The following is a 13,493-nucleotide window of genomic DNA, read 5'->3' on the forward strand; positions in this document are numbered from 1 at the left end:
TAACATGCCAGTTGAGTCATGTGAATTGGCTGTTCATATTACTGATATCCAACTGAGATGCATTTTCCAAACACTCATTTTAACCATCCTTTCAATGTCAAATATTTTAGCTAGGGACTGTGGTCATATAAACCAACATGCACCCTGACCTCCTGACTAACAGAAACTCTGCTTCACTATATTAGTAAAACCAGAGAAAAGCATCAGAAGCCTGCAGGCAACACTTTCCCAAGTGTCTTTTTTTTTTTTAAGCCATTACTGTTTAGGAATTGCAGATCTGTTGTTCCCGAGCTGCATGCCAGCACTACATGCTGCATGTAATGAAGGCCCAGAAACATCCCACATGGACTATAACATAGATCAAATCCAGGGTTCACTATACAGATTCATTCACATAAATACTAGACTAAGGCCAAGTTACTCAAATAGACTGCCATTCTTCTCCATTTTCCCACTAATAAAGTGCAGACCAAGACAGTGGTATTTGTCAGCTGCAAATATAATACACACTATCTTCAGGAAGCTTGGAGTCAATTACATGGAATCACAGGGCAGTTTCCCATCTAGAATTTGCCAGTATTAGAAATGTTCAGTTTTCACAAAAGGCTATTTTGGTCTTGTTTAAGCAGTGGAGAACAATAAACAGGAATATGAAAGAGCAAGACTGGCAGTGGTCAAGTATGCAAACACACACACGAGAGAGAGAGAGAGAGAGAGAGAGAGAGAGAGAGAGAGAGAGAGAGATGCCTCTACATTAAGAGCAAGATGCCAGCCTGCAATGGTCAACCATTGGCTGAAGCAGTTGGCACACCATCAAGAATTGCCTTGCTGAATATAGTGAAGGACTAGCTACGTCCAGAGTCAAGTGAAGCTTGCCCTATCAGTCTCAATGAGCATGAACCACCACTGGGCTTGCCTCTCTTCAACCAAGCTCAGACAGCCACCCTTTGGAAGCTGATGAGCATGATGGAGCTCACCAATCTTGTTTGTTGCTTGTCCCCGCCCAGTATCTGGTGATCAGAAATGCACCGTCACCAGGGACATTGTGAGGGGGTGGCTTGGGGGTAGGCTGAGCCCCAGGTCTTTTGCACTGGCCCACAGATCTGCTGCCCCTTGCCCTAAACATTTCATCTTTTTTAAAAAAATGCTTGCTGTGTAGTTAGGCCTACTGCAAAGTGCTGCACTAGTGAGACCCACCACCACCACCATATTAATTTGCCCAGAGGGAAATATATGTCATGGGCTTCCACTCCACATCTGTTAAGTTCCTACCAAGGTCACTAAACATGGGGCGGGCTCTATCTTCATCTGTACCACCCAGATTAGAATCCCAACAGCCGATATCATTAGAGAAAGGCCCATGGCCCAGGGGGTGGAGCACATGTCTTGCTTGCCAAAGGCCGCAGGTTCAACACACTGCATCTTGAGGGAGATCTCCCCTGTCTGAAACTCTGGAGAGCTGCTGGCAGCCAGAGGAGACAAAACTGAGCTGGAATGACCGATAATTTGACTCGGTATAAGGCAGCTTCCTGTGTTCCTGTATCATTTTTTAAAACTACACCACTTTGCCCTACAAAGTCTCATTACTATCTTCTCCCATTTATAGACAGAAGCTTTCTCTAAATACTTGCTAGTCGTTATTCAGTGTGGACCTTGTCAAGCAAAGCTTCACAATCCTACCACAGCGTGCAACTTGCCACAGCCACTGTGCTTAATGTCTCTCAATTTCCTTATCCTTGCCCAAAATGTTCCTATTTTCTTCGCCAAAAGGCATAACCCACACAGCCTTTTTTAGAAAGAGAGAGAGAGGAAGGAAGGAAGGAAGGAAGGAAGGAAGGAAGGAAGGAAACACTATGAATTCCACATGTCCCCCCTCCTACTTCAAAGAATTTAGCGTCTGTTCTTCTTTGCCTCAGCTCAGGAAAAATAAAAACCTGTTCCCAGGAAACGGAGCGGGTTGGTTGCACACGCAGTAAAGTTTCCATTTAGTCTCTTCCAAGCTGAAAAGGAAACAATCTTCCCTCTTAAAAAAAAAGTGGTCGTGGGGAGAACCTGCCATAGCTTGTACTTCGTAGGTTCTGCACTAGATGGCACTGCGCGAAGTTTTATCTGCTCTTGTTTTGTTCCAGCGACTGGAAACCCAGGCTGGGATCGAGCGGAATTCATTGAAGCTGCGGGCTTTCGTGACGTGTCCCTGAGCGCTCCATTACTTTGCTTGCTGCCAGCGCTTTATTGTTCTTGCTCCCCTCCGATCTTCTTCTTCCCCACCTTCCCTCGTGGTGCCCATCCGATGCCTTCGCCATCCCGCTGAACTCTGCCGGGCGCCCGCTCAACTCCAGCCCTCTTGCCCGGCTGCGCTTGCGGAGGAAGCCCAAAGGGATCCAGAGGCAGGTGAGCAGCGCGCAGGATGGGCGCCGCGGAAAGCAGCGCGGGACCGCTGTAGACGCGGGACGCCTCGCCTGTCCTTCCCTTGGAGACGGCCATTGGCTCGAAATCGACCTTCCATCCTCCAGTGAGCGACCAGCCGCCCCCAAAAAGCCACCCACCCGCGCCCACCCTGCTCGATCTCGGAGGGAGGAATCATGATCGAGTGAGCGAAGCTGTGCGCCGAACAGGTAGGGCAATGCAGCTTTCTTCCTTCTCGCCGTGCGCGAAGCCCTGGAGGGATCCAGCCCTCGTTCCTTCCCCCTCCGCCCTCGCCCACCCGAGCAGATCCCGTCCCAAAGTTGTGCTTTTGGGAGACGGAGGTGCCAACGGCACGGCGACAAAGGGACGGTCCGTTTCGCATCCTCTTCTTGGTTCGCCGGTGAAAACCTGGAAAGGCTTGGCGAGGTGATGGAGGGAGGCTTGAAACGCAGTCGGCCACTTCTTCCAGATCTGTTTCTCTCTCCCTTTGGGTCGGAACTCCGGATATGTTGGTGGAGAAGGCTGTGGGGAAGGCGTGTGTGTGTTGAGTTGTTGAAGGAATCAATTGTTCTCCGATCCTGTTTACCAGAAAGAGAGGGAAGGGGCGGGTATCTTCGTTGGCTTAGTTTCTGTCCATGCAGCCAGATGTGCATCGGGAGGGGAGCAATAATTGGATAGTAAAAGTCACCCAGCCCCGAGATCCTTGAAAGTTGTGGCTCTCTTCTCCCTTCCCTGGCAAAAACCTCTTGGCTGAAATCAGACAAGTTACGAGGCTGTGGTGGATTTTTAAGAATAACCACATCTGGAGAACCTATTTGGACCTATTTGTTTGTTTACTAAGAACAAATGATTGCTAGTTTGTTTCATGAAGATAGGGAGACAAACCATGATCTAATTATGTAACTGAGCAGGGTACTTAATCCCACATTTCAAGCTCTGGGAGGCTGGTGTGGGAAACAGCAGAATGCTCCAAATAAAGACCTGCATGGCAACATCCAGGATATAAGGAGAGAATATTCCCACGAAGCTTGAACAGGGAAAGGCAGGGCTGAGAGTGCCAGCTGAAACCCGTGGCAGGATTCTGCCTGATTTCACTGGCGCTGGATGGCACCCTAAATTTGCATCATAGCAGAGCAATGGTTACAATAGAGTGGGGGGTGTCATTAAAAGAACAAGGCATCTGTGGCACTGTGACGCAATGTCACACAGTCATGCAGTGGCACCCATTTCCCTCCTGAATCTTTTGAGGAGCAAGAGAGTTCTGTGATGTGCAAAGCAGCAAGCGAAAGAAGTCTTTAGGCTAATGAGGTGATGCCTAATTTGTCTTGCTCGAAAGAACAGAGCTCACTATCACCATGGCGACCCAGAGAATATTTAATTCCATAAAACATGTGGGGTGGGGGTATCTTTCCCAGTTGTAAGTGGGGGACGGGGTGGGATAATGAAAGGCTTGCCGCCACTGATTTAGTAGAGAAAGTTTGTGGCTTTGGGATGATGTCTTGCAGCAAGTCAAGTTGCCCTCTCTTAAGCATAGGATGCATAAACCATGCATCAGCACCATGGACAGTGCAACATGGAGAAGCCACTCCATTCAGCCCTATGAGCGTGGTGTTGCTTCTTGAAACTTTCCCAACTCTCTTTGGTCAGTTTAAAAGTTAGCATTCTAGTGAAAGGTGTGAAGTGGGGGAAGAGAGAGGCTTATTGTACATATTACAGCATGCAAGTCCCTTTTGCGCGGGGGGGGGGGAATTAATCTGCTTTGTGCATAGCGGTGGTGCAGCATCAGAAGAGTTCTTGGGAATGAAGATCAGCTCCAGTAGCTGGAAAGTAGAAACAATCAAGCAATTTTAAAAAGTGATAGGAAGAGAAATGGAGTTGTTTTTCCCATGCTGGTTTATCTCTTGAACTTTTCAGGGCCCAAGATAATAGTGAAGAAATAGTTTTGCGGCATGTACTGTGCAGACATAGCGCAGTCTGCATAAAAAGCACAGCTCTGCCCCAGTCTGGAAGATGAAAAGGGTATGTGGGCACCACTTAGTTAAGTTCATGAACGCCCAGAACTGCAAAACTTACGTTTTGCTTTTATTTGGTAGTTGTATAGCAATGCCACTAATTGGATGGTGCTAAAATTACAGATCCACAGGGCTAGGAGGGACTCTAATGTATTCTATTCTTAAATCATTGCATCTGGGATGGGACAGAAACTCTCTGTCCAATAGACCTCACATCAAAGTCTCTAGCATTTATATTACACTTTCCCACAGGTAGCAATCTTGAACCGTCAAAAGTGTGCTATAGATGAATTCCTAAAGAAAAAAGATCATATATATATATATATATATATATATGCAGGTTTTGGTGTCCTCGGGTGTCTTCCCGTGTAAAAGTTGGGGTGTCTAGGCGACGTTTCGACGAGGTCTCACTCGTCATCTTCAGGCTGGTGCTTTCGGCTTCTTGTTACTGGAACAGAGCGGGATCTCAATGTTTGAGTTCCTATAAATGCTGTAGAGGGGGTGTGGTGTCTAGCCTCCAATGTTCTGGGCAGAGAGGAAGTTCCCAGGCTAGTGTGCCTTTTCTTCTTTTATTCCTTAATTACTTGAGAGATACCTTGAGTGATTTCTTGAGTGATATCCTGAGTACCACTTAGGTGGGTCATTAGGTGTGGATTAGTTGCTAAAGTCTTTGTGTCTTGACCTCTTGAACTTTGTGAAGAGTTTTCCTGAGAAGATGGCTGTATTGCACTTAGTTGTGCTTTGGCTTGGCTTCGTGTATAGGGGCGAGCTGTGGTTTTGTGGCTTGTGTCAGCCAGATCTGTGTAGGGATTGCAGGGGGGTGCAGCATCCGGAGGTGCCACCATGGATTGGCTACTGGATGGTGTCAGTAATTCATCTGTGGAGAGGGTCTGGGTTTGGGTCTGGTGTGGTTGATTGGTGTTGGCGTTCTGTGTGCCTCTGGATCTGGTGTCCAGATCTGGTGTCCAGATGAATTACTGACACCATCCAGTAGCCAATCCATGGTGGCACCTCCGGATGCTGCACCCCCCTGCAATCCCTACACAGATCTGGCTGACACAAGCCACAAAACCACAGCTCGCCCCTATACACGAAGCCAAGCCAAAGCACAACTAAGTGCAATACAGCCATCTTCTCAGGAAAACTCTTCACAAAGTTCAAGAGGTCAAGACACAAAGACTTTAGCAACTAATCCACACCTAATGACCCACCTAAGTGGTACTCAGGATATCACTCAAGAAATCACTCAAGGTATCTCTCAAGTAATTAAGGAACAAAAGAAGAAAAGGCACACTAGCCTGGGAACTTCCTCTCTGCCCAGAACATTGGAGGCTAGACACCACACCCCCTCTACAGTATTTATAGGAACTCAAACATTGAGATCCCGCTCTGTTCCAGTAACAAGAAGCCGAAAGCACCAGCCTGAAGATGACGAGTGAGACCTCGTCGAAACGTCGCCTAGACACCCCAACTTTTACACGGGAAGACACCCGAGGACACCAAAACCTGCATATATATATATATATATAGTGTGAAGCACTAATTAAGGCTTGCAAAGAGCCTATGTATGGTTTCCCAAGTGTGAAAATGGAATAGAATCATAGAATCTTAGAGTTGGAAGGGACCCTGGGGGTCATCTAGTCCAACCCCCTGCAATGCAGGAATCTCAGCTAAAACATACATGACAGATGGCAATCCAACCTCTGCTTAAAAACCTCCAAGGAAGGAGAGTCCACCACCTCTCGTGGGAGTCTGTTCCACGGCTGAACAGCTCTTACTGGTCTTTCCAAATGCTTAGTCGGAATCTCCTTTCTTGTAACTTGAAGCCATTGCCTTGAGTCCTACCCTCCAGAGCAGGAGAAAACAAGCATGCTCCCTCCTCCATGTGACAGCCCTTAAGATCTTTGAAGATGGCTATCATAGCTCATCTTTTCCAGGCTCACACACAGATCAGAGACACATTGGTGCTATGTTGGCAGATTGGCTTAATGGCACCAAGAATGCAGGCTCAGCCTGAGAGGGAAGATGGGAAAACACACAAGGAGAATTTTTTGAAAAACACATAAATGTTTCCAGGATCCTGTACCCACTGGTAAGGGACAGGGCTGGCAATGGAGCCCAACCTGCCACCCACATCCAGAGAAAGCGAATGACTCCTGCACACTTTTGCCTGTGACATAAGGGTGAAGTGAGTAAAACATGGGAGACTTCTGTAGCAGTTAGGCATGACAGCCCGTGTTCCCCCTTCCCTTGCTTAGCCATATGGGATGCTCTGTTCTGGTACTCCCAGAACTTCCCTCTAATATTTGGATGAAGGGTGGTATACAAATGTAATAGATCATCAGCATGAGCATCAGTTGTTGGAGTGGAATTTGGTATTATGTGTTTGTGTGTGGAGGAAGTCAAGAGCAAGGTACCTTTTAGAGATCTAGGCATAGATGTGTTAGCAACGGGCTCAAGTTACCATGCATCTAACGAGGCTAGCCTGCTTTGCGCAGAGTGCTCCCTTTGTGTGCAAGGTGCCCTTTCTCCATAGTTTCTCATCCCCAGAGTTCCCTTTGTGAACCTTTAAGCATGTGCAGCATTGGGCCAGAGAGAGATAATCCCAGACACAGCATCCTATCACCTCAGTTATTGTCTCCCTGTATGGGGTTTATAGACTGATGGTAGTGTGATTGGGTTCTGAGTTACATCATAACCTGTGCTTTGTCACTGTGACATGTGTGGGGCCATCACTGATGTGGGGTTAGCTATATTTTCAAAGAAAAAAATCTCACCTCATTGAAATCAATGGGAGGAGTTGCACTGTCCATGAGTCAAAGAGGTAGAGAGGATGCAGCATAAATGTGCTCCTGCTGTGTGCTGCCACCCATGCGCCACCCACAATGCTACCCTGTTTAGCCATTTGACCAGCATGACCTGTCATGGCAGTTGCATATCAGATGTTTCTCCAACATTGCTGTGTCCCTGTCAAATACTTTAGCCCCCTCATTCAAGGATTTGTCAGTACAGAATTGTGCCCTGAAGATATTCAAAATGAAACCATCATTTCAGTGGAATAGCCCTTGCTAAGTTGGTGTCCTCCAGACAGTGGCAGACCTTGGGGTCTCAAATTTCAGTGGCGCCCCCTGCCACTTGTGCCCTATTCTAAATCATAGTTACCATGTCCCCTGCAGCACCCCAAGGCTCCTCACCCAGGGTGACCAAACCGGTTACGCTCTCCTTAATCCACCTCTGCTCCAGATTGCCCTCACAAATCTGGAGGGCAATAGATTGGCAAAAGCTGCAATAGTATTTTATAGAAATGGAGAAGGTGGGTGGAATGGTGGGCATGTCTGAGGACTTGAATGGTGGGCATGTTTGAGGACTCCAGACTTGGCATCTTACAGATAAACTAAAAGGCCTTCTGGCACAGATTAAACACTGAACGTCAAACAATTGTCAAATGACATATGCAATTGGATCAAAGATTACAGCCATAATCCTCCGTACACTGAATTTGGAGTAACTTCCAAGTAACTCTGCCCTGGGTCACTCAACAAAACTGTTTGGTTGGTGACTGCTCTCAAGTGGTTACAAGAAGCAGGAGATGGTAGGCAAATAAATGCTCTTCCTGTGTTTCCGAAGCTCTAGTGCGTAGTCTGTTCTGCATACTATTTGAGAGCCTCCCTAAAATACAGCCGTGTACATAAGTATCATTTCACATTGACATTGCTAGTTCTATTTCTGTTTCTTGCTACCATTATTTCTCTCTATTGTTAGACATACAAGACAATCAAGAACAGAAAGGAAAACAAGAAAATAATAGTGTTCATTTAGGAAAGAAATCTTTCGATGAGTCATTTTGATTCTGTTCCCTGTGCAAATGCATGTGCGTGTTTTGTTTTGTTTTTTACATTTCACAAACACACTGTCTTTTAGTACTTTACGTAGTCTTCAACAGACAACAAGCAGTAAATACACATTTTTTGTGGAGGGGGAAATAAACTGAAGATTTATATACCTGGAGAAAAATTTTAAATATGTATTTGTAATCAAATGTCTTATTTTTATAGGTCATTAAGTTATCTCACCCTGTAACTCAGTGAAAATAATCTAAGGGGCAGGGAGGGAGGGAGAAAGAGATGGGGGGGGCAATCAACCAGGAACTACACATGTCAAGTGGTTACAAGAAGCAGGAGATGGTAGGCAAATAAATGCTCTTCCTGTGTTTCCGAAGCTCTAGTGCGTAGTCTGTTCTGCATACTATTTGAGAGCCTCCCTAAAATACAGCCGTGTACATAAGTATCATTTCACATTGACATTGCTAGTTCTATTTCTGTTTCTTGCTACCATTATTTCTCTCTATTGTTAGACATACAAGACAATCAAGAACAGAAAGGAAAACAAGAAAATAATAGTGTTCATTTAGGAAAGAAATCTTTCGATGAGTCATTTTGATTCTGTTCCCTGTGCAAATGCATGTGCGTGTTTTGTTTTGTTTTTTACATTTCACAAACACACTGTCTTTTAGTACTTTACGTAGTCTTCAACAGACAACAAGCAGTAAATACACATTTTTTGTGGAGGGGGAAATAAACTGAAGATTTATATACCTGGAGAAAAATTTTAAATATGTATTTGTAATCAAATGTCTTATTTTTATAGGTCATTAAGTTATCTCACCCTGTAACTCAGTGAAAATAATCTAAGGGGCAGGGAGGGAGGGAGAAAGAGATGGGGGGGGCAATCAACCAGGAACTACACATGTCCTTGTCACTCTGAAGTCTGTAGAAAATAATGAATTTTGTAGAATATTGCAAGTAGAAACTCCAGATTCTATGACTAGATTATAGTGTGTATATTAGTTACACATAATGCTAACAACAGAATATACATTTTTCATATCATGAAATTTGGAGGAAATGGATTAAGGTGATAGGAGGAAACGGGATTTAAAATGCATTTGGGCAGTAGAATCATAAGAAAGAATTACTGCATCTTCTCACTGTCCGCAAGTGCTTGTCTTTCTGTGATTGCTGACCAGCTTTTCCCATTGAACTCTGGTTTTTCTGTGACACCTTATGCAATAGCAGAATGATCGAGCCCGGAGGGATGTTGCTTATGCCCCGTCAGTTCTTCATCCCACACTCTGCCGAGACCAAAGAATGCAAGTCAACGTTTTGATTTGACTAAAATCAATGTCACACAACAGTCCTGATCATCCTCAGAAACAAGCACAGTCAACTAGGTCGGTGGGGTGATGAAATGCTCACATCGCACACAAACAGCACATACCTCAATGCAGTGCAATGTCAGGATTCCTGGGGGGGGGGGTCCATTTGTGCCCCACTCTTCCTCAAAAAGACTGAGTAGCTTGCACATGGTTCCCTGGTAGTCTCACATCCAGGCAGTTGCCAAGCCAGGTATGTTCATGCTGTCCAGCACACTTGTGTAAATCCAGCATTCAGTTCCTTACAGCAATATAAATTTCTGCATCAGCATAGCAGGTATAACCAGTGCTTTTTTCCGGGGGGATGCAGGGATACGCATACCCCTAAACATTTTGTGGGTCTAAGTTTGGTCTCATTGAGGGGCAGTATTTCAATATGAATAGGAAAATGAGAATATCCCTAAACATATATATATATATATTGGGGGGGGGGGAGCACTGGGTATAACAAGGGAAGGAGCAGAGGTCAGCAAAGCATTTAACCACACCAGATCCATACATTGCTTTGGAAGGGAAAATTGGCGAAAACTTAGTTGTGGGGGGTGAGGGGTTAAGGATTCATCTTCTAACACTGTCACGGGTACTAAATCTCTGCTGTCCCTCCACATAAACTAGGTTGATCCCTGCAAGAAATAAAGAACCAACAGAAAATAGCCCCTTAGGCAGATTCTGGGGCCTAAATCTCTCCCCAATCCAGTCCAACATATGGACTGGGCTGCCCCAAGTTTGAAATTGATATTGCTAGCACAGTTTGTTACTTCCTTTATAGAAAGCTAACAGTTTGCACCTCAAAGGTGCTGGGAACATGAAACTGCTGTCTGTAAGCCTAATTATTTGGTACTGAACAGCATGTCTTCTTGTGTATGAAAGGGGTGGGTGGGAAAGAGATAAGACACAGCAGCTAAAAATATTGGTCTAGAAGATATTGGTTCCCATGGCCTCCCTCTCCATAGAAGCTTGAAAAACGAGAATGAAAAAGAGCCATCATAAGCATTGATAACAAAACTGTTCAGCATACGTGAGAGTGTTTATTGTTACATAAGCTACCGGTAATAGCCTAATGACAAAATTATTCAAATACAGTTTAAATGCTATGGAAATGGAGGAAGGGAGGAAAGAAATTGCTATAGTCATCCAACCTCCAAACTAAATGAATTCACTGATACTTTTTTTTTAAAAAAAGAATGTTTTCAATAAGTCCAGCATTTTAACTTGCCAAGATAGGAATCATATTTCGCCCTCCTACAGATGTTCAATTCTCTTGTCAAAACGAAATCTTTTTACACTGTTCATTCAGTGAGAAATTTGGATTCGTTTCTGGAGACAAATCACTCCAAAGACAAAACAATTAAAATTATGTCTGAGAAATAGATTTCCTCTCGTCTACAACTCTTAACAATGCCCTCACATCGGATGCTTGGCCAGATGAGAACTAGATGAAAATTATACTCTGTTTCAGCTAACTATATTAATCATGTCTGTGTAAGGGTCAGATGGCAGAGTGCACCATTAAAACATCACACTTACGCAGGAATTATTTCCATGTTTTGAATGTTAACCATCTGAAATGAGAGGTAAATGTTACTTCCTATTGAAAGTAATAATAATAAAGTAAGCTTTGCTTTGAACAATTTTAGTATCACAAGCATTTGATAGAAGGTGCTTTAATTTTGGTATTTATTATCAATTGCTTATGTTTTACATCTTTAATTAGCTTTTATTGTTTTATTGTTTGCGTGTATATTTATTTTTCAGAATATAATAATAATAATAATGAGGAGGTTCTGTTGTTAGCCACCATGGAAATACTCAAAGGAGAAGTATAAGTAAAACAAGAATAAGATAAATAAAATAAACAAACCAATTTATTACGATTGGTGAGTGGTAAGAAGAGCAGGCAAGTTGTGGCCCCTGTAGCAACTTTCTGGACAGTTTATAGACAGTTTCTACCATCTCTTATTATCTCCTGTGAAATTCCGGGGGGGGGGGGTATGCTCTGACCAAAGCTATATGAGCTTCTGTGACATTACATAGCCCATATGTTACTGTTGCTGTGGCCTGAATGAATCTGCCTACTGTGATGACAGGAGAAAATCAGTTTCTAGGGGAGCAAGAAGCTGTGTCTTGCACACAGGGTTTGTTAGGTGTTATTGCAAAAGACTGCTCTGTAGTGAAGGGGCTAAGTGGGAGAGAAATTACCACCTCAGGGAGAAAATACCATACTCTTGTCTCACCACAAAATTGTGGGAGACAAGAGTAGGGTACTTTCCTACAAAATTCCCACAAAATAGGTGGGAGGCTGTGCCACAGCCAGCAAATCAGCATGACTTTTACGGGGATGGAAATTTACTTCTTACTTATTTAATGCATTCTCATTATGCAATTCAGGCAAAGAAAGGAGGAGGGGGCATCAGGCCACTTAAAAATATCAAGACAGCCCTCAGGCTCACAATCTAAAAATACCTGACACAAAAGGGAAATGGATTGGGAGGGAGGAGGAAAAAACAAAACTCTGGCACTTTATTGCAATGATCAACTAGAATGGAAATATTTCAAGGTGGCGAGAAACCAAAAGTTGCTAGTATTTTGACAGAGCTGATAGACGTGCCATACAATTCCGTCTCTGCACTTTTTCTTATATGGAATGGATGCAGTAGATCAGGCATAGGCAAACTCCAGCTCTCCAGATGTTTGGGACTACAATTCCCATCATCCCTGACCACTGGTCCTGTTAGCTAGGGATGATGGGAATTGTAGTCCCAAACATCTGGAGGGCCGGAGTTTGCCTGTGCCTGCAGTAGATGATAACTGAGGAAGGAGCCTTGTGGAGCCAGTGTTTCAGCAGAGCAGATGGAGAGGCCTTGCAATGGGTTTGGGGGGAAAGCAAGTACCAATGGCAGGTCATTCCAGAACAAAAGTGGAAGTAGATGAATTAGGACATCCAAATCTCGTCCAAAGTGAAAAAACAGCCTGCAGATGCTCAGAACAGAGAATGCCTTTCCCTCACACCCATAGATGCTGAGTGCCTTCTTTCCTGCTGAATTTCCCATAAGTTTCTTCCTACAGAAACAATGATGTATAGATTGAAAGAAGAAAGCCGAAGACTGGAAGGAAAAACAAAATGACAAGAAAACGAGCTCCTAATTCAATGGTGTAATCAACTGTGTTCTGCAGTATTTAATCAGAGGATCCCTCCATTCATTTATCCAGCTCAGGCTTCTGCTGCAGCATTGCAGGACACCTTCTGGTTCCGTCCCCCCCACTCCCCATGAGGAGGAGATTTTTTTCAGTCGCACAAGAAAAAGGGAAATTGTGAAGGCCATTTCACACATTACACAGAAGCATACCTGGGTTTGCTGCTGCAGATCCATGACACGGGAAGCAGCTGCCAATTATGGTTTAGACTTGCATTATACACGCTTGCTGTTGTCACATTCCCACCTTACGTATTTACATCTACTGCACTAAAGCTGCTTGTGAAACAGAACTGTGTATCAACCCTCGGTATGTGGTTCTTCCGAGATTTAACCCTATTAAGGGCCCTTTCAGTTCGTTGAAATTTAAGGGCCAAAACAGATCTGACAGATATAATTGGTTAGGATCTCCTGTGGTTCTTATGTTGCTTATGAGCTGCCCTCAGAAGGGCTGCTTTGAAGATCAAGGAGATGGTGCTCTGGGAGACGGTGAGTCACCTTTTCCTTCACTGCCCTTTTCCAGATATGACTTCTACTCCACCAATACCCTAACCATCTGTCAATGTGTTTTCTCCCTAAGCAGCTCTGGGGAAAGATTTCTATAGGCTCCTTGACTTCTCTCTGACCTAGCTGCTTCGGGGGAAGATCCATTGCTATGATATAATCATG

The 13,493-nt window shown here is 44.4% G+C and overlaps 1 protein-coding gene across 2 annotated transcripts in view; it reads left to right on the plus strand.

The window, feature by feature from the left end:
* Positions 1-1,430: 1,430 nt before the first annotated feature.
* KCNJ6 (potassium inwardly rectifying channel subfamily J member 6) overlaps positions 1,431-13,493 on the plus strand; it is a 103,637-nt gene continuing 91,574 nt past the window's right edge. For both annotated transcript variants that reach the window (XM_083734794.1, XM_083734795.1), the window contains exon 1: positions 1,431-2,615. The gene's annotated coding sequence lies outside the window, so the exon portion shown is untranslated. The remainder of the gene's footprint in view (positions 2,616-13,493) is intronic.

This window comes from Podarcis gaigeae (assembly GCF_964106915.1).
Source record: "Podarcis gaigeae genome assembly, chromosome: 4".
Lineage (NCBI taxonomy): Eukaryota > Metazoa > Chordata > Lepidosauria > Squamata > Lacertidae > Podarcis > Podarcis gaigeae.